Source organism: Chionomys nivalis, chromosome 10 (genome assembly GCF_950005125.1).
Source record: "Chionomys nivalis chromosome 10, mChiNiv1.1, whole genome shotgun sequence".
NCBI lineage: Eukaryota > Metazoa > Chordata > Mammalia > Rodentia > Cricetidae > Chionomys > Chionomys nivalis.
The window spans coordinates 30,525,069-30,546,042 of NC_080095.1; the positions used below are offsets into that span (position 1 = coordinate 30,525,069).

A 20,974-nucleotide genomic window follows, 5' to 3' on the forward strand; every position below is an offset into this window, starting at 1 on the left:
CACAGTGTCAATCGTATTTCCACAGTTCACAGCTCAAATGTATGAAGTCATTTTTACTTCATTCATTAGAGTCGATTCAAGAAGAATAATTCCAATTATAAACACGTCAAAATTGACATATCAGAACTAACAATACACAAGTAAAATAAGAATAACAGCACAACCACCATACTTTTTAAAACATTTTCTGAGTAACTGGGATAATGCCAGACCAGTGCATAAATATCAAAGCAAAACTCATACAGAAGCATGATTTGACTAACTTGAACTATTTGATACTTAGAAAATACTAAACTATCAGGAAAAAAACAAAGATTCCTTTCAAATTCCATGTGGTCCATCCATCAAGAAAAATTATACATCATTGTATAAAATGTAATCTCAATACATTTTTAAAATGAAAGTTTAGTTAAAATTAACAAAATATCATCAAGTAAAATCTGGTAGCAGGAATGAAATAAGTTGCCATTTCAAAATGTGATGCAATGTGAGCTAAAAGAATTTTCAATAGAAGAAATTTAAATGACTGATACACACTTAAAGAAATGTTCAACATCCTTAGTAATCAGGGAAACATAAACCAAAACTATTTTGAGACTCTACTTTACCCCTGTCAGAACGGCTAAGATAAATAACACAAGCAGAAGCTCATGCTGGAAAGGATGTGGAACAAGGGGAATTCTCATCCATTGCTGGTGGGAGTGCTGTACAACCACTATGAAAATCAATATGGCAGTTTTTCTGAAAGCTGGGAATTGATCTACCTCAAGATCCATCTATACCTGTTTTGGGCATACACCCAAAGAACACTTCATCCTACCACAAGGACATTCACTCAGCCATATTTTCTGTTGCTCTATTAATAATAGCCAGAAACTTGAAATAGCCTAGATACCTCTTAATAGAAGAATGGCTAAACAAAATATGAAGCATTTACACAATGGAATGTTACTCAACTGTTTAAAAAATTACATCATGACAATGGCAGGTAAATGGATGGAATTGAAAAACAACCATCCTGAGTGAAGCAATCCAGACTAAGAAAATAAATATAGCATGCATTCACTTATATGTGGGTATTAACCCTCAAATAAATGATATCCAAACTGCAATCCATAGGCCCACCAAGATTAGGTATAGAGGAAGAGTGTACATTGAACACATGGATCAGTCAATAAGAAGGTAGAGGTAATGGGCCAAGTAGTGATATAATTAATTCAATTTCTGTGTGATTATTTCAGGTCTAAGCTAGCCAGGAGGCTGGGAAAAACAAGTGTGTCCTCCTCCTACAAATTATGCCAACGTGGTAGACTAAAATCTATGTAAAACCTGAGAAAACTTGAAAAGGAACTCCTCTAGACACAGAAAAGGTTTAGCCTCATTTTTGAGGGAAAGGAAGCTGGGGGAATGCTGCAGTTCCCCTAAGGGAGGTTTTCTTGATTCACTGGTAGCAGAAAAAAAGCCTCACCTTTTAAAAATAGGCACCTTCCTGAGTCATGATGCCAGCTCAAACTCTGGCTATGGAGCATTTGAACGACATTTTTGGGCCAGGATGTTTGTGTGACCATTCAGGGATGGGAGTAGCTGAGATCATGCCCATATCCCAGTGCTCCCTTCCTGGGCAGGCAACAAGGTCATGTCTAGTAGGCATGCACAGGCAGGAGAGCATGACAGATTTTTTTCTCTGCTATACACAGAGATATTTCCAAGTGGTGCAGTGCACTGCAGGACATATTTAGCTATTACTCAGATGAAAAGGGTTTATATGCTGTACACTCATTCTCAGAGTTAAAGTGCTGAGTGCAGCTTCTATCATACCTGGCAGTAATGGCACCTCCACCATTTTAAAACTGGAGAGAGGCAGAGCCAGCATCCAGAGCAGCTGTAACCAAGCTGCTTACCATTTATAAAGCTCTTCAAGACAGTAAAGAATTACAGATAATGTGATAAGGACAGATTCAAACATAAAAGAACTCTAAATGTGTCACACTGTTGGATAAATGTACATAGGTTTGGGAGAGAAAAGAAAGAGTATAGAGAGTTGAAAAAGAAGCAAATTGTTTTACAAAAAGAGACAGAGTCTCTTAAGAGACAGAGTACAGTCGTAATTCAAAAGGAATAAAGAAAAATAAGCCACATAAATATGGACTATATGCAGAAAATCTGGATTATGTATATTATTGTGGGGTTTTTTTGAACTTTTTGAATGTGAAAAAGCTAAGTACAGAAAGATATTTCATTATATGTACTGCTAAGCTAAACCAGCATGTAAGTTATAAAGGTAACTTGATTTCAGAATGTGGGTCTAAAGAAGTTTTCCTTTGGAAAAGAGAGTTTTTTTTTGTCTCCACAGAGGATGAGAACCTGTGGATTAATTCTAGGCTAATATGGTTTTATGGACCAAGGCCCCCTGTAGCATCACCATGAACACCCCAAAGATACCCTCAAAAATTACTTCACCCAATAAACAGCAGAAAGCATTTTGGAGAGAAATAACTACATCCATATTCCCAAATATTGTTTGTAAATGTTTGTTTACATTTAAAGGGGGATATGCTGTAGAGACGGATACTTTGGATTAGTATGGATTTTGGTTTATTGATACAAATTTAAGGTCAATTTTGTTATACTGTACATGTATATATCTGCTCTTGATTAAGGTATTATGATTGCATAGTTCATTTTAAAATGTAATGTATAATTAAGAAATATAAGTTAATAGATACTCATCTATAGTAGTCAAGCTTGTAGTCATGTTAGTTAGATTTTCTAGATGTATAGAGATATATTTCAGTTAGATAGGTATTCTTCAAATCTTTCAGAGACCTTCAGAATATGGCATTTAAAATGGTTTAATAACTTAGAACTTTTCATAACAGTTAGACAAATCTACACCTGGCAGGACCAATCTACTTCAGGAGGATGATGGACATCAAAGAGGCTCCTTATGGAGTTGGTTAGTCATTTGGGCAAAAAACTGCTCTTGCCTAGACGGCTTGACTGGACATGTAGGAGTCATAGATAAATGACTGCTGAACTTGACTAAAGGTGAGATGGTCCTTTGTGGCTTTTGCTTCATGAAAGAGTCTGCTAGACATTCTGCAGGACACAGAAAAATGTGATGAACAAGCTGCCAATATAGATGCAACTGGATTTGACATTTCCTGCTTTGTGGAAAAGTCTGCTGGATGCTATGAACCTGTGGGCTGAAGATTGGATGCCCCAACCGTACAGTAGAACTTTGGATGACTCTACAGGTAGCAAGATGCCTCTGTCAATTCTAGGGTTTTGGAAGTTGCTTACAATGTACTTCCTGTTTACTTAGGTAATAGTATATCATTCTTTAGTCTTTGATGCAGTTGAAGAATAGATAGATAGTTATAATTATAGTTTTCCTTAGTTATGGTAAAAGATAAAATAGATATAAGTATTGTAACTATAATTCCTTCTTGATACCTGTTTTGTTATATGTAATTTTATTATGATAGAGTTAAAATCTTCCTTTTTATTTTAAAAAAAGGGAGAGATGTGGGATTTCCCTCTGTATGCTTGAATATCATTAATGAATAAAGAAACTGCTTTGGACCTATAGCAGGGCAGAGCTTAGGTAGGTGGAGAAGACAAAACTAAATGCTGGGATAAAGAAGGGCAGAATCAGAGGAACACCATGGACCCAAAACCAGAGATAGAGATGCTGAACATTTGCTGAAAGGCCGCGACCTCATAGTGATGTACAGATTAAAGAAGATGGGTTAAAGAAAGATGTAAGAGTTAGCCAATAAGAAGCTAGAGTTAATGGGCCAAGCAGTGATTTAAATAATACAGTTTCTGTGTGATTATTTCAGTTCTGGGCAGCAGGGACAAAAACAGCTCTCTCTTCCAACAAGACAAAGCATTTTAATCTCTTCTGTATCACTATTTTCAGTGGCTTTGCTGGCTAAGTTTCTTGGTTGCTCCAGCTTCTTAATACGTTTATTCTCTATGTTTTCCCTTTATGTATGCCTTATTTCTCCAGAATAATAAGCCTTTATTTGATAACTCAGAATGTTGGGAGACAAGTCTTTGTGAGACATTGTCAAACATGGACATTTGCTTTTTGTAGCATTAAATATATTTACTTTTTGAGATTACAATATAGTTACATTATTTTCCTCTTTCACTTTCCTCCAGCCAGACCCTCTAACATTCCCCTCCCTGCTCTTTTTCAAATTCATGCGTTTGGTTTCATTAATTTCTGTTATATGTATATATTTATACAAAATTGACGGTGTTGCTTGTTCTGCTTTCTTTACTGTTTTTCTCATTTGTTTTGTAATTTATGTTTTTGAAACAGGTTCCCCTATGATAGGGGAGTCCCCTCTCTGTGCTGTGATTATCATTATTGAAAAAAGAAACTGCCTTGGCCTGTTAATAGGGCAGAACTTAGATAGGTAGAGAAAACTGAACTGAATGCTGGGAGGAAGAAGGCAGAGTTAGAGAGAAGTCATGCATCCATCACAGTTAAGCATACCAAATCTTTGCTGGTAATCCACTGACACATGGCGATATACAGATTAATAGAAACAGGTTAAATTAATATAAGAGTTTGCCAACAAAAAGTTAGAGCTAATGGGCCAAGCAGTGTTTCAATTAATACAGTTTCAGTGTGATTATTTCAGGGCTAAGTGGCCAGGATAAACAAGCAGCCTCCTCCTACCCCACTATGTATTCCAAGACAGCATACAACTTGCAATTATTCTGCTTCTACCACCTGTGTTTTATGGTTAAGAATATCCAGAATCAACCTCTTGTTAGTTATTCAATAAGGAATAAAACACAGCCTTAGGAAATAACTCTGTTAAACAAGAGACAAAAAGAGCTCAATCTACTCCAGTTTTACAAAGTTTACATAAGAAAGTGAATTAGTCAGGTTTTTTTTCTACAGGAATGGAGCTAATATAATTAATACCTGCAAACATTCATACATACATTCATACATATATACTTACATCCAACATGGTAACAATCATGGTCTCCCAATAGGAAGACCAAGAACTCTAGTTGCTCAGTTTATGGGACAAAATGTCTTAGTAGTCCCAGTCTACAGCTAGAGTACAAGGGAAGTCAAAATTAACTGCTGGTCTTCACCCTATGTTGGAATCACAGAGTGGCAGCACCAATCTACTTCAAGAGGAAGATGGGCATTGAAGAGGCTCCTCATGGAGCTGCTTAGTCATTTGCTCTCGCCTGGACTGTTGCATAACTGGACATGAAGAACCCACAGAGAGAGGACTGCTGAACTTGCCTAAAGGTGAGATGATCCTTTGGGGTTCCTGTTTCATGAATGAATCTGTTAGACATTCTGCAGAATAAAAAAGAAAATTACAGAACTGTCTTTGAAATGTCCTGCTTCATAGAAAAATCTTCCAGATACTATGGGCTTGTAGGTTGAAGATGCCCCAAATGGTACAGAGGAACTTTGGATGACTGTTCAGACAACAAGATGTCTCTGTCAATTCTAGAGCTTTGGAAAATGCTTACAATGTGCTTCCTGTTTACTTAGGTAATATTATATCCTTCTGGAGTCTTTTATGGAGTTGAAGAATTTATAGTTATAGTTTTCCTTAGTTATAATAAAAGATAATATAGATATAAATATTGTAACTGTAATTCTTGCTTGATAACTGTTTTTTATATGTAATTTTACTGTGTTAAAGATAAAGCCTTCTTTTGTTTAAACAGAAAAGGGGAAATGGTGTAGGAGTTCCTTCTGTATATGTGCTGCTTTTATTGGTTAAAAAATAAAGAAACTGCCATAGCCTGTTGATAGGGCAGAACTTAAATTGGTGGGAGAACTGGACTGAATGCTGTGAAAAAGAAGGGCAGAGTGAAGAAGACTCCGTGCAATTGCCAGAGTCAGGCATGCCTAATCTTTGCCAGTAAGTCACTGCCACATGGTGATATACAGATTAATAGAAATGGGTTAAATTAGTATAATAATTAGCCAATAAGAAGCTAGAGCTAATGGACCAAGCAGTGTTTTAATTAATATAGTTTCTGTGCTGTTGTTTTGGTTCTGTGCAGCCAGGACGAACAAGAGGCCTTTTCTCCAACAAGGTGAGACTCTGGTTGCCTTCAGAGACTGGGAGACTCGATATGTTATATGATCTTCTAAAATGGAGACAACCTTATGAGATCATTTTCTTGCTCCCTTAAGGCCTTCAGGCACTCACTGAATTTGTCAATGAGCTCCATCAGGCTTCTTTGGCAAGAAACAATCCTAACATTCCAATCCAAGGCTGGGTAGTATAAAGGGAAAAGACCATGCTGACTGCCAATTTTTAGCAGTCACAACCACTAGAATGGGTACACATTACCCTAAGGGGCATTCCCAGAGTGTACCCTCTAGTTGATCAAATAGCTGATATGATTATAAAAATCAGAGATACCTCCCTCTGACATTATGAAAAAGATCCCTCTAAATTAATAATTCCATTCAAAATTAAGCATTTAGAATGGGCAGCCAGGTATTGTTCTCGATTGAGCCTCACCCTGGAGGGATTTTCGGGGACCCCGGACAACCACTTTGGGTAATCACAGTGACACTGTATCAAGAACTACACTGGAGAGTCCCCTTAGTCTTTTCTTCTAGCCCCAAACATTCATTGTTTGTACAGATAGTAGGACGAATGGTGCTGCCTTTGTAATTTTTCCTATAGGGGGAACCAAGACTAAGATTACCAAAATTCTCCCTTGTGGAGGATCTACTCAATATACAAACTCAGATCACTCTTAGAAGGTAGGGAAAAAAACATACATTCAACATCTCAGAGAACACCAAACCCTCCCTGACCTCATTTCCCAAGTGAATGCTGCTGCTTATGCTGCAGCCTCATGGGCCTGTCTCATAGAGGTCTCGAGTCTACCCATACAAAATGCTACCGAAATGCATGACTTAACTCATGTCAACTGAAGAAGACTAAAAAAATTCTTCCAGAGATGAAATATATCCCATACCACCGGGATTCCATACAACCCTCAAGTTCAAGAGATTGTCAAAAGACATCACCAATATCTCAAAGAGGTTCTTATAAAACAAAAGGGGGAGAAATATTCTCCATCTACAACTTCAAAAGGCATCATTAACCATCAATATTTTAAATTTCCAAAAATCAGGTGAACAAAATATATTTCAGAAACATTGCAGATCCCTACCAATGAGGTCTTGCCAAAAAGTTAGGTGGAACGATCTTTTCACTAACCAGTGGGAGGGCCCAGATCCCTTCTTGACACAGGGCACAGAATACAGATGTGTCTTCCCAAAGGAGAAACACCTACATGGCTACCCAGCTCTTAACTTAAAATTTCTTCCTTCCCCTCAGGACAATGGGGAAGACCAAGATGACCAATAAAAAAAGAAAGAGATTATGGTGGACAAACCTTAAATTCAAACACAAGAAAAGACAAATAATCACTGCCCAAGGGAAATTAACCCTTGAGGAGACTGTTGCTTATTTATCCATTTCCAAGAGCCCTCCTGGTGACAATCATGGTCCAGGCAGTAAGCCCCCACTAATCATAGAAGCTGGCATGGATCCTGTCATGCTAGCACTGGAGGAATCCTAAACCAGAATTCTCAGATGACTATACCTTAGACATGGTGGCCTGATCTGATGTTTGACCTCTGTGATTTGGTACATGGGAGCTGGGTTGTGGGAGACTGGATTGAGGGGATAGAAGGGAGACCTAAATGTGGAAGTTCTTGGAGGTGCACCCTACCCCAGGCATCTTACCCCAATGAGCCTGAGTGTTTTCATGTCCTTAGGAGACATGCCGTCCTTCAGACATGCAGACACCCTTTTATGTATGCCCAGGAAGCAACTGGACTGCCTCCAATATTTGAAACTGTAGGGGGGCGCTCCTGATTAATGTTGTTTTTCCTGGGGATGTGAGCAGACTGGACTAGACATAATTAGAAAAGACAGAGACTGCATTACAATATTTACAAAAGTCTTTGGATTCCTTAGCCAGGGTAACCTTAAAGAATAGGATAGGCTTGAATGAGTTAAGAAAAGATACGGATGCATTTAAGTCAATGATCCCCTATGAGATCTGGTTTAATGGGTCCCCATGGCTTACCACGCTCGTCTCTTTCCTAATTGGGCTGACGGTTATTTGTTTATTGATCTGTCTTTTTGGCCCATGCATTTTTCTAAAGGCTGAAACAAGTATTCCAAAAACAGATACAACAGGTACATGGTCCTTCAAGTACATTATGATAGGCCCGATACATCTCACCCCACGGCTGAACTCTCAATTTAAGGGTGTTCAGGCTGAAACTCCAGATAGGTCTGGCACTGACTCCTACTCTCTCCCTGGTGGGCTATTCTAGCTTGGTGACTGAAGCAGGCGATGAGATATAAAAAAAAGCGGGGGGGGGGAGATGTGGGGCCAAAATTGTCTCAGGGCCTGTACCTCGGGGCATATGGACAGAGAAAAACTTGACTGGAGTTTAAGTGAGGATGAGACAGCAAAAATTAGGTGGACACCCCTCCAGCCAGAGGGTGGGCTTCACTGCTTCTAATTAGATGGCAAGTACCCCTACATCACACCATGTCACTTAAGCTATATAAGCTGAAGCTCTCAGTAATAAACTGACTTCCTGCTTGAGTTGACTTCCTATCACATCTGATTGTTCTGCATTGTGGGTCTACAGATCAAGCAACCTGCATCCTGGGGCTGTGGGAATGGGCAGATAGTACACTCACCTTTCCCTGGGGAATAAGGAGGCCTAGCAACGAATATAGGAAAAGAAATTGAAGAAGCCTGGCAACCAGAGGCTTAAAGAAATCAGCAGTAATTGATCATTGCTATAGTAGTAAATGCTTAATTGAGAGAATGTTTACTAACTTGCTGAAACAATATTGGATGTTATACTATCATTGACCCATGTTCTAAATTTTTATGTAATTTTTCACTTTAAACTTCTTTTTTTGCAAAATATCATTTGACTTTCATTTACTTCGTCTTACTTCATTTTGTGCAAAGAAATCACATAACATATTCTACTGTTGGTAGAAATCAAATGAAAATTGATTTCCAATCACGTCATAAAATTAAAATGTTGAATATTTTACATTTTTCATAAATAACATGGTTTCCCATAATGTAACTCATCAAATGCATAGTTTCCTATAGCATGTGTGAACAATTTTCTTCAAGTATAATGAAACAAATATTTGTGCTACTTTTGTACTAGTTATAAAAACACTAGTGTTCCTTTCTTTGGCACTAACCTAGATTTTACATAACCTCAGACTATTTTCATATGATGATACAATGAGTCATCTTCATATTATAAAATTATTATTAGTAGGATAAAAAATAAACTCTAAGTTGTTTAATATAAATATTAAACTACTTTTTCTAACTTTGATTTTGCAAATATCTCTTGAGAGAATTAGGAACAGTGTGAAGAAAGAGAGTTTTATGTTTATTTAGAAAATACCTGTAATGTCAGATATTTTGAAACATGTAGTAAATATCTGATCCAAGTCTTCTTGTATAGAACATATGTGAACCTTGTTGCTAAAACTACAGCAATAAAAATGAGTAACCTTGTCAAGCAGACTATTCTCTCCAATTTCTACGAGTTTTGAGGCTGGCCGCATGAATGCAATAGAAACACCCAGTGGCATTCCCATTGCCAGGTCATTATGAAGCTACCACAGAGCCAATCCATATTAAAAAGAAACATTAAACCCCAATTCTTTGTGGAAGGGAATAATAATTGATTTGTAGCTCACTTTAACACAGTGTAGTCTCCTTTATGATTGCAAATCAATCATATTCTCCACAAGCAAAATATAGGTATCCTGTTTCAAAATCTCCAGTTTCTCTGAATTATGCCACCAAGTAAAAGGACCTGTGAATGATCATCTAAGTCTGACTCATGAGGAGATGCAACCACTGAGGAGAAGATTATATCTATGCAAAGATGTGCATTAAACAAGAAAGAGAAACAAGTTTACAAAATGCTTTTCCATCCACAAAGAATGTGTGTCTTCTTTGTGAGAACCTGTAACTCCGTATCTGTGGAGTCTCTTGACAAGAAGATCATTGGAGCTCAGGGTGAGTAATAGACCTTGTCTTGTGGGAATAACATGAAGAATTAATCTATTAGAAAACTCAGTATCCTTCTCTACCCTCCACATATGTCTTTTGTTACGTGCTTCAAACACACACAAACACACACACACATGCATGTGCATGCACACACACATACTAGATAAATAAATAAACAAACAAATAAATAATGTTTTCTAACTCTTGAACATATAACTGGTTTTATAAGACACATATGAGAAATGTGCTCTAGATCCTAATGAAAAGTATGTTGTTAGTGATGGGCTATAACTATTCTGAAATAGAAATAGACACATACCACAGATTTTAAGGTCAAATCTAATCCTCACATGAATCTCTACTTCCTGTATTTTTTCTCTACCCTGAGTCTTTTCTCTTTTTTTCTAAGATATAGCTTTTGTTATGAACATTCTTAAACCAATGTTGACAATCTTAAGGTATATTTACACAACTTTGTTCTGGGCAATGATGTTTACACTGACAAAATTCTTTAAAATACAAATAGAAAAGTTCTTATGGGCATCATATAACATTTTAATGAGAGTTATCAGGTACTACAGCCAAAGACCTGAATTATATGCAATGTAAAAGATTATTTGGTATATATACTGAATGTGTAATGTGATGTGATAGGAAACCACAAGATTGTTGGTAGCCTTTTTGTCTGTTTACAGAGTCTACAAAATATTTTCCTGGATCTCTCTGAAGTACTACTAAGGAACTTCAACTTGGAGCTTCTCACTGAGTTTCTATCTGACCACCCTGCCCTGCAGACTTCAGATTCCCCATCTCAACTTATGTAAACCAATGCCTTAAAACATAAGTTCCCCTCTATATATAACTGAATCTCTATTATGTGTATAATAATATATATGTATATATAATTATATGTCATATTGATGCATTATAAAAATTCATACACAATATATATGAACATATGCACATGTATGCATGCTTCATTCTGTGGGAATTCTTCACTTATAGAGGAGGACTGTATTTGTCCTATGATATAATAGCATTGAAATTTGGCACAACTTCAAATTGTTTTACTTTTGTGACTGTAAGATGCCAATGTAACATTCCATTCTTCCAAAGGTTCTACTCTGTAGCAATGTAGCCTCTGTAAAGTGATTCTGAATGCAGAAGCCAAATTTCTCTAAAACTTAAACAATGTGAAAATAAATAATAAACCACTCATAAAAAATGAAAATTGAATCTTTTGACATTTTTTTTCAAAATTAAATACCCCCAAATTCCCCCGAACCTGTCAAGCTGAACAAACAGAAATGACAGAGAAGAAAACACATATGTATAATTTGGCAGTAAGAAACTTACATATAAACAAACACACTAAAAAACATTAGGACGTAGTCATTCCAATATCATATCTGCATAAAAGTGCCTTTGTTGGTTTAAACAACTCTAGTCACAAGCTTAACCTAATTAGGATGCCGAATTCCCTGGTTCTTGGCGAAATGTGCTGAAGGGGTAGAAGATATTGCTAGAGCCTGAGGGTTTTTGTATTAAGCTCCAGCTGGGACCAACAGACACTGTCCACAAGATGACCTCCAAATAATTGAATGATTTCCATATGTTTGCTCATGTATAGTCTTCTCATTTAAAACTCTCTGCATCTCCTTCCAAGTCTACTGCTTCTGACTGTGCGAGCTTAATTCTTAGAGGACTCTCACCACTGGAGAACATCAAATGCCCCATAATTAGGTGAGTGAAAAATACAAGACCATAATAATAATCTTCTAACTATGATACTGATAGGATATGAAGTCCTTCCAACTATGATACTGATTATCCTCTAGTTCTTTAGAAAAGAGGTTTGCCAACACTGTTTCATATTGATACAATAATACAGAGGGTATAACTAACGATTTTTGAGTCTTTAAACTGAGATCAACTAGAGTAACTCCCTATTAGCTTAATATGTGGTACATTCTCTATCTGGGGCAAGCACAATAAATACATATTTTGATCAGGGAGATACAACAGGAGCTTGCTTCCTCCTCTTCATGCATTGACTTGTGTTTGCAGTACATCTCAGAATGGAACGCACTCTCAAGGGGCTTTTAAAAGTATCTTAAACTTGACCTGATTATTCATCCCATGCACATTATTGAGTATTTAACTGTTCCAATGCCCGGCCATCCTCCTTGGAATTTATCTGATGTCTTACAACTCAACTTGTCATATATTTGCACATTTGTGTTTACTTCAGCACTGTTCACAGTCATTAAACTACAGAGTCAACAAGTTGTCTGTCAGCAGAGGTATGTGCTATATATACAAATGGATAGTTCTTACTCATAAATAAAAGCACATCATATTTGAAGCAAAAATAGATGCTTCTAGAGAAAACAACACTAATTGAATTAAATCAGACTTAAAAATAGAAAAATCAAAGGATTTTACTCATTTTTATTTCCAAAGTTTTATACAAATATATACACTTGGGTGTGTATATGACAAGAATCTAGAATAAAAATTGGTAATAGAGTCAAGAGGGAATACATGGGTTTATAAATGAAGATAGGGAATTGCAAGGTAGAATATGGTCAATATACACTATATACAAGTTTGAAAAATAAAATCAATTAAAATAATATATTTCAGAATACTCCATAAAGATTAACAAGTAACCTATGCTGGCTCTAAGAACCTAATATCCCATGGAAAGCCTTCAAGAATTAGAAACTGGTGTTCCATATAATTGATGTTGAGACATCAGTGCTTTACAGGAATGTTTACAAAGGTATGCACAGAAACTAGATTCATGATGAAGGGTAAGAAACCCAATGACAAAGACAGGGATATACATGCCAAAGTACAGGAGGACGAAATATCATATGTATAGTAAATGATAAATATACGGGGTAGAGCTATAAATGCTGTGTAACAGCCAATAGGATCAAGAGCTGCTTTCTATGTTAAGACATGCACTCAAAACCAATTTATTCATCAAGGAGTAACAGGGAACCATTAAAGCAGTTGCTTACAGTTTTGTTTCTTTTTTCCTTAATTTGTATCCATGTGTTTGTCTGAATGCATGCCCTGTAGGCAGGTGCCTCCAGAGGCCAGGAAAGGACATTGCAATTTCCTGGAGTTGTAGTTGCAGGCAGTTACTGAGAACTGAATCATTTCTTCTGGAAATATAATATATTCTCTTAGCTACTGAGTAACAATTTCAACGCCTAAAGCATCTTTATGGAGGAAAGTGCCATGATAATATTTACATTTTAGAACAATACAAGAAAATGGGTAATGATTGACAAAAACAAAGAAAAGATAATAACCGAAGAATCTAAATGATGGGAAAAATCAATATTTTAGTGGCAAAGTTATAAATTTCTATAATGAGCTGATTAAATTCTCCATTAATTTGTATGTTTCTATTAAACCAATCAACTACTATGCACTGATCTACAAAGAGGAAACAATTATTTTTCTATTGAAAAGTTTGAAAAAATAAGTTTTAATATGTATCAACTCAGAGTTGCACCAAAATGAAACCTAGGCCTATTCTTAGTTTCCAATGTATTCAATAATTGGGCACCCATTATATCATATTTTTTTGCTGTTAGAAGGGAAAGGAGTATTGGAGACCCTGAACCTTCAAGGAACGCATTGTAGCACAAACAGAATAAAAACTCAAGTTGACAAGTAAATAGGCAAGCTTACAGTCTAACAAGTCAAAGATTGAAGCAATTAGAAGACTTGGGGACTTCTGGATGGCTTCTCACATGGAGAATTTTCCTAGCTCAGGCTTAAGGTGAATCAAATCCAGTTTAGTTAGTAGTAGAAATATTTATGTCTCAGGTAGACAAAGGTAGAACATAAAAATTGATGGAAATAAGGTTTATTTACAGAAGAACATATTTATGAGAGATAGAGTGCAGTGTGCAAGTCACAGTTGAGCATGAAGGAGACTGACACCATAGAAACAAGCTTGAACTATGTTTTGAGAAAAATTGGGGACAATTGAATAATTTTAAGTGAGAAAATGTCATGATATACTTGGCACTTTACAACAAATACTCTGATTGCTATGTAGAAATAAGTTACTGTTTCTTATTTCAAGTGGCTCGTAAGCGTTTCTTAATTTCAATTCATGACATAAATAGACTCAAAGAAGGCACAATTCTGCTGAGCCTTTTATTTAATCACCACATAAACACTTTGTATCTCTGCTAATGTCGGTTGGTTTGAGAGGAATGTTACTTCCTACATTACAAGATTATTTTGTAACATATAAGACTGTGGCATGTCTCACAACTGCATAATGAGTAGAGAGTTAGAGACTTTGGAAAACTCAATCCTAAATGAGATTTCTTCAAAAGAAACCTATGCCCTTATGCCTCAAAGAGTTATACAGAAGAAAAGGGAGAAACATTGCAAGAGCCAGAGGGGAGAAATGAGACCAAAGAAACAGTGTCTTCCTTACAAAACAAGTTTGATATGAGGGAAGTAGATATGAGTTCTCAACTCTAACTAAGACATTTTCTCCAATCAATATGACTTCCAAAGGAAAAAGTAGGGGATTTTTTTTTCTTACAAAGTCTTACTGGGTATATAAACCACACTTAAGAGCAGGTGAAAAGCTGAGCAGTAGATAGCCAATAGAAAATGGACTCAATGGTGTTTTTACATTTGTTGTCTCATATTTTGAATATACATATATATATATATATATATATAATTACTAATCTTTTGTTTTTATATTATAGATTCCAATTTTGTGTTTTTTATGGGTTTTGTTTTTAGATGTGTATCTTTGTATGTGTTTCCTGTGCTTTCTCACTGTTAATGTTTTATTATCATTCCAGGCTTTATAATTTTTTTATTGGCATGCATGTATTTAAAAGAAAGAGAGAAAGAAAGCATGAAGTTGGATAGGTGGGGAAGTGAGGAGGATCTTGGAGGAGATGGGGGAATATATTGTATGAGTTTTCAATATAAAAAGAAAGAGTAAGTCATATAAAAAGACTTAAAATCAAAATGATCACACAGCATTGTAATAATATGTAAAATTTTAAATCATGATCATGATGAGACATTTTTGAAGAATGCTAAAACAGACCTTTTACTACAGGAAGGGTCTTAATTATTTAACATGTGATTGCAACAAAGCATTTCACTATAGTGATAAGGGAGGAAGACTCTGATGTAGCTTACACCTCCAACAAAATACCAAGCATCAGAAGAAGGAAGACATGACAACAAAAGCATTTGGTCTCACTTCATAAATGGTTAGAAATCTGTGAGAAAACAGGAAGAGGTTAAGGGTGATAAAAGATCAAGGGCTTTCCCCATTGGAATATTTTCTCTAGAGCAGTGCTTCTCAACCTTCCTAAATCTCCAACACTTTAATATAGTTCGTCATGTTGTTGTGACCACCAGACATAAATTATTTTTGTTGCTACTTCATAACAGTAATTTTGCTAACTATAATGGAAATATCTGATATTTCAGGTGGTGTCAGGTGACTTCTGTAGAAAGGTCACTCGACTCCCAAAAGGGTCACAGCACACATGTTGAGAACCACTGCTGTTACGTCTCTAACTCGTGAAATTTCCAAAACCCTTTCAAAGAGCACTGCTAGTTTGGGACTAAGTATTAGAATGCATAAGCTTGTGGGGGACATTTCCCATTCAAACCACAACATGAAAGATGAGCAAGTAAAAGACAGAGAGAAAATACACAGAGGAATGCACTCAGGGAATAGGCAGACTTTATTTAAATGGTGTAGCAAAAACTTTTCTATGAATAAACAGTATTCTTAGTTAGGAAACACACCTACCTCTGGGTAAAATGAACCCACCGTTTTAACACACACAGAGCCACTCTGCAGGGAAAAGGGAGTACTTTAGTCAAATGCAATTGTAGGTATTGGTGCTAATCAAAACATATTTCAGGTAAAGATCATAATGTGTGTTTTCACTGCCTTAATTAAGAAACCAAATTATTATCTGGAGGCAAATTAACAAGAGAAAGCTATTCGATTAAAACTTGTGTGGCGCAACTATTATCCATAACCAGACTCATAGAATCAAGGAGGAAATAAGGAATATGAGAAAGGCACATCTTAAATATCCACAGGGACAGAAGTTTGTCTAGCTTTATGATTTTCACTAATGAGAGAATAGCCCCTTGGTTTTATAAAGCAAGCTACAAGCATATTGATAATTAAGGCTATTTCCTACTCTCACAAATAGTCTCAGAGACATTATTTAGGTAGAAAAAGACTTCATTAACATATAAATGGCTTTAGTTAGCATATTGTAGGAACACCTTCCTTTCCATAATATTTTGTTTGTTTGAATTGTGATGTATTGCACATACTAGGTAAATGATCTATCATTAAGCTACAGTACCAGCCTTCCTAAACATACTCTAGAAGCCCTAGTGTATTTATGTGTTGAAGACATGGTGTTTGCCTTCTGTGCTACTTCTCTTTTTGATGGAGGTGGGTCATCTTTCTATCTGTGGTTTCATTGGTTAAGTAATAAAGAAACTGCCTTGGCCCCTTTAATAGGACAGAAAATTAGGTAGGTGGAGTAGACAGAACAGAATGCTGGGAGAAAGAAGCTGAGTCAGTGAGTCGCCATGATTCTCCCACTCCAGACAGACGCAGGTTAAGATCTTTCCTGGTAAGCCAGCTCGTGGTACTACACAGAATATTAGAAATGGGTTAGATCAATATGTAAGAGCTAGCCAATAAGAGGCTGGAACTAATGGGCCAGGCAGTGATTAAAAGAATACAGTTTCCGTGTAATTATTTTGGTGCATAAGCTAGCCATGCGGGCGGCTGGGTGCCGGGGATGCAGCCCTGCCGCTCATATTTCAACATCTCTTTTTAATGACATGCTCACACAAAATGTAGATACCAGATTATCTTACCATAATGAAAATGAATGAGATGTAGAGATATTGAAAATATGTTACTTAGGCTCTAACTATACCTACTCCACCTGGACGTTTCTCTTTTGATAGATTTTAAAATAACCATATATTCCTTTCTAAAATTAAAAATATTATTGACTTTAAAGGGGAAAAAACAAACTTCATACTATTAATGAATTTGTTAGATTCGTTTCCTGAACCACAGACCTGACTGAGGACAGACAGTGCTGCACAAAGAAGAAAAAAATCAAGGCAGTAGGAGAGATTAAGGTGAGGAAAAACATTACAGTCTTTGTGAGCTAGGAACAAGTTCTCCTCTTTTCATATTTCTATAGGAAGAGATGCCTGATTGATAATCTATGGAAGCATGCCCAAGGATGAAGGATTAGAGCAGACAGTCATACGGTTTATCTTCAGCCTATACCTATTAAATGATTTTATTCAAACAACTAACAATGAAGCTTGTATTCAGACACCACAGTGGGATGCTCATTTGGCTTACCAATGCTTGGTAGAGTCAATCATTCTTTCAGATTATTTTTGTCTTATAAAAGAAATTTGCTCTCTCCCTTTCATGTTGTTTTTTATTTATATTTATTTATTTATTTTAATTGAAGCTTTTAAACTTTTTTTTTACATTATCTTTTATTATTTTATATACCAATCCCAGTTTCTACTCCCTCTTCTTCTCCCTTTCCCTCCACCCCACACCCTCCTCAGAGAGGCAAAGACTTCCCGTGGGGAGTCAATAAAGTCTTTGAGGCAGGACTAAGGCCATCCACACTTTATCTAGGTTAAGCAAGAATCTCTCCAAGGACAATGGGTACCAAAAAGCCAGTGCAAACAGTAGGGATAAATCTGAGTTCCACTGCCAGTGGCTCCACAGTCTACCCCAACCATAGAGCTGTCACTCACATCCAGAGAGCCTAGTTTGGTCCTTTTACTGGTTCTTTCCCTGTCAGGCAGGAGTCTGTGGGCTCCTATTAGCTCAGGCAAGATGTTTCAGTGGATATCTCCATCATGGTCTTGATCTCTTTGCTCATTTTCTCACTCCTCCCACTCTTCTATTGAACTTTGTGAGCTGAGCCCTTCTTGATGCTTCCTTAACTAATTATTAATGGTCACAGTATTTTTTACCAGCTCTCACATGTTTCCATTCAAATTCCTTCATGACTTTGCTTCATATTTTTCCATTTTGACTGATAATTTCTCCAAGAGAAACTATGGCAGACAATGAAGGCTGATGAGAAGCCAAGGACAATGGCACTAGGTTTCTATCCTAATACATGAACTGGCTTTGTGGGAGCTTAGCCTGTTTGGACGCTCACCTTCCTGGACCTAGATAGAAGTGGGAGGAACTTGGTCTTCCCGCAGGGCAGGGAATTTGTACTGCTCTTCAGTACCTAGAGGAAGGGGGGAATGGAGTGGGGGGAGGAGAAGAGGAGTGGGGATAGGGGGAGGGGAGTGGGGGGAGGGGGCAATATGTGGGAGGAGGGGGAGGAAAATGGGAAACGGGGAGCAGGTGGAAATTTTAATTAAAAAAGAATAAAAAAAAAGAAAGAAATTGAAAGCAAAGGCAAGTGATATCACAAAAAATTATCTTGAAATTCTCTTATCTTTTAAAGCAAACACCAAAGGTTGGGTCCTCTCCAGGACTATTCTTTACTATCACCTTCATTGTTGTGGCCTTAATCTGAAATGCCCCCACCAGATTAATAGTTTAAATGATTGGTCCAACTGGTGGTGCTATGTTGATGACAGTGAAATCCTAGAGGGTAGCTAACAAGTAGATCACTATTGGGGGCTCTTCACATACTAAAGTCACCTCTGTTGTTAACCTGTTCTCTCTGCAATCTTGCTCATCTTGATGAAAGAATGCCTTCCCCTACTTCAACTTTCACTGCCATGAATTCCACCAAGCACCCCTCACCACCAACTTTGAAGGAGTTAAATCCCTATGAAATCATGAACCATAATACACCACTTTTCTCTAACGTTGTAAGTTGTTTTTCCATACTAATAACCAGTACAGCCTTGCTGCATGATTGTAAACTTGCCGCGCACCGCACCCCCGTGTCTGCGCTCTGTGCCCTGGCACCCAGTTACCGCGAGCTTCGGGCAAGGGGCAGGAGGTTAAAATACACAACCACACACAGACAGAGAGACAACGACATGGGTCATCCTTGAATTCCCCAAGAATGCCCCCTTTATTGTGTTCAGGGGCAGATTATATAGAGATAGCCACGCCCCAGCCAAACCCACCAAAAACCACTCTCCTGTCACCAGGAATTCCTGAAGGTCTCGTGCTCAGAGCAGCTGTAGGCACTCAGATCAGGGGATTACAAGAAATTCAGGATCAGGGGTCTCACTGCTCCCAACATATACTACATTTGCAATAACAAAAATAGGGACCAGCAAGATCCCTTGTAATCTCCCCCCAGTTTCATTTTGTGATTTTTCGCACTGGTTAGGAAAAGAACAAAGTGTTTGCCCCAACCAATACAAATATTCCAGAAATGTATACTGCAAATTAAAAAATAGGATGAAAGGTTACTGTTCCTATCCTTCCCTCCTTTGCATTTCTGACAATGGACAGGACAAGAATTCAGCTGAACCAACATTTTGTCTGTACAGCAGAGTGAGCTCTTTCCCACAGTCTCTTGGGATTTTTACATTAAATGAGATTGAGCTGAAGACTACAGATGGTTTGCAGATGTGAACAAATTTACCCACATTTAAAGAGCCTATGCATACGTGAAAACCTTTTTGAATGTGCAGCCAATTTCAGGTGGTCAATCACCAAACTTTGATCTCTTTTGGAGGTTTTGAAATGAATGCATTCCCTGTGCTTAGTGGTCTACGGAAACAAACTGAGAGGGATTTTAGATGTGGTGTAAAATGGAGGATTCTGAATGCGTGAGTCTGTGCTGTCAAAAATGAAAGTATAATGAGAGGCATGAGGGTCCCAGAACCTAGATACCAAGTGCACTTATAGAAACATATGCCAATAAGGAGCAATCTCCTTGAAAGAGAAAGAATCAGGATCGGGCTGTTGTTTCTGGAAAATACTAGAACAAGTCATATAGCATAGGAAACAAATCATACTTCTTGAAGTATGTAGATAAATCAGAAAATCTTACTTACTTCAGGCAGCACAAAGGAAATCTAGCCCAAGAACCCACATAACTTCTATCTTTTCTGGGCTTCTACTGTCTGCATTGGGTATAGAAAGGCACAACAAATGATTCTGTGAGTACTTTAGGATTTGGAATGAAATTAGCAAAAACTGTTGCATTTTCACAACATTGAATTAGAAAATGTTTAAAAGATGTTTAGAATAAGGCTGAAGGGTAATAGTGGAGAGTAAATTGTTTCATGATCTGTGGTCAATGTCTGGTTCTAGTTTGTGACCTTCAGGCTGCAGCCTTATCACTACACTTTGGTTTGACACTAAAGTTATTGAGTGACGTGGGCATGCCTCTCCCTGGTACAACGGCACAGTATGCTGTGGTTAATTGTGAAACTGATTGGGTACACAGCTTTCATGCTTGACTTACAAGCTTTGCTGTCAAACATTCTGCTTTAAGATAGAAATTCTATAATGAGATAACAAGCTGTTTTTATTTCTTCTCCAAAGATTAGCTGAAAGTACTCATTTTTAAAAGACCCATAATATGTATGGCTTCTTGTTTAAGTAAGAAAAAAATCATAAAGATAGTCTACTTGCATTTTCAATGACATTGTGTTAATTTTCAAAGATCAATAAGATACATATATCCCAAAATATAAATAGCTGTTGTGAAAAACAAAAGCTACAGAAATAACACCTTTAATACAAAAAGACTTGCAGATAGAGGTAAATACAAATACTTTAAGAAGACCTCTCCTAGCTACAAATGGTGTACATACTAAATAATTCTAAATATCAAATAAAATC

At 37.0% G+C, this 20,974-nt stretch overlaps 1 non-coding gene across 1 annotated transcript; it reads left to right on the forward strand.

Annotated features, from left to right (window-relative positions):
• The first annotated feature begins 12,007 nt into the window (after window positions 1–12,007).
• On the forward strand, window positions 12,008–12,198 carry LOC130883251 (U2 spliceosomal RNA). Its single transcript, XR_009057939.1, has one exon. It is a non-coding gene; the product is annotated as a U2 spliceosomal RNA (small nuclear RNA).
• The last annotated feature ends 8,776 nt before the right edge of the window (window positions 12,199–20,974 follow it).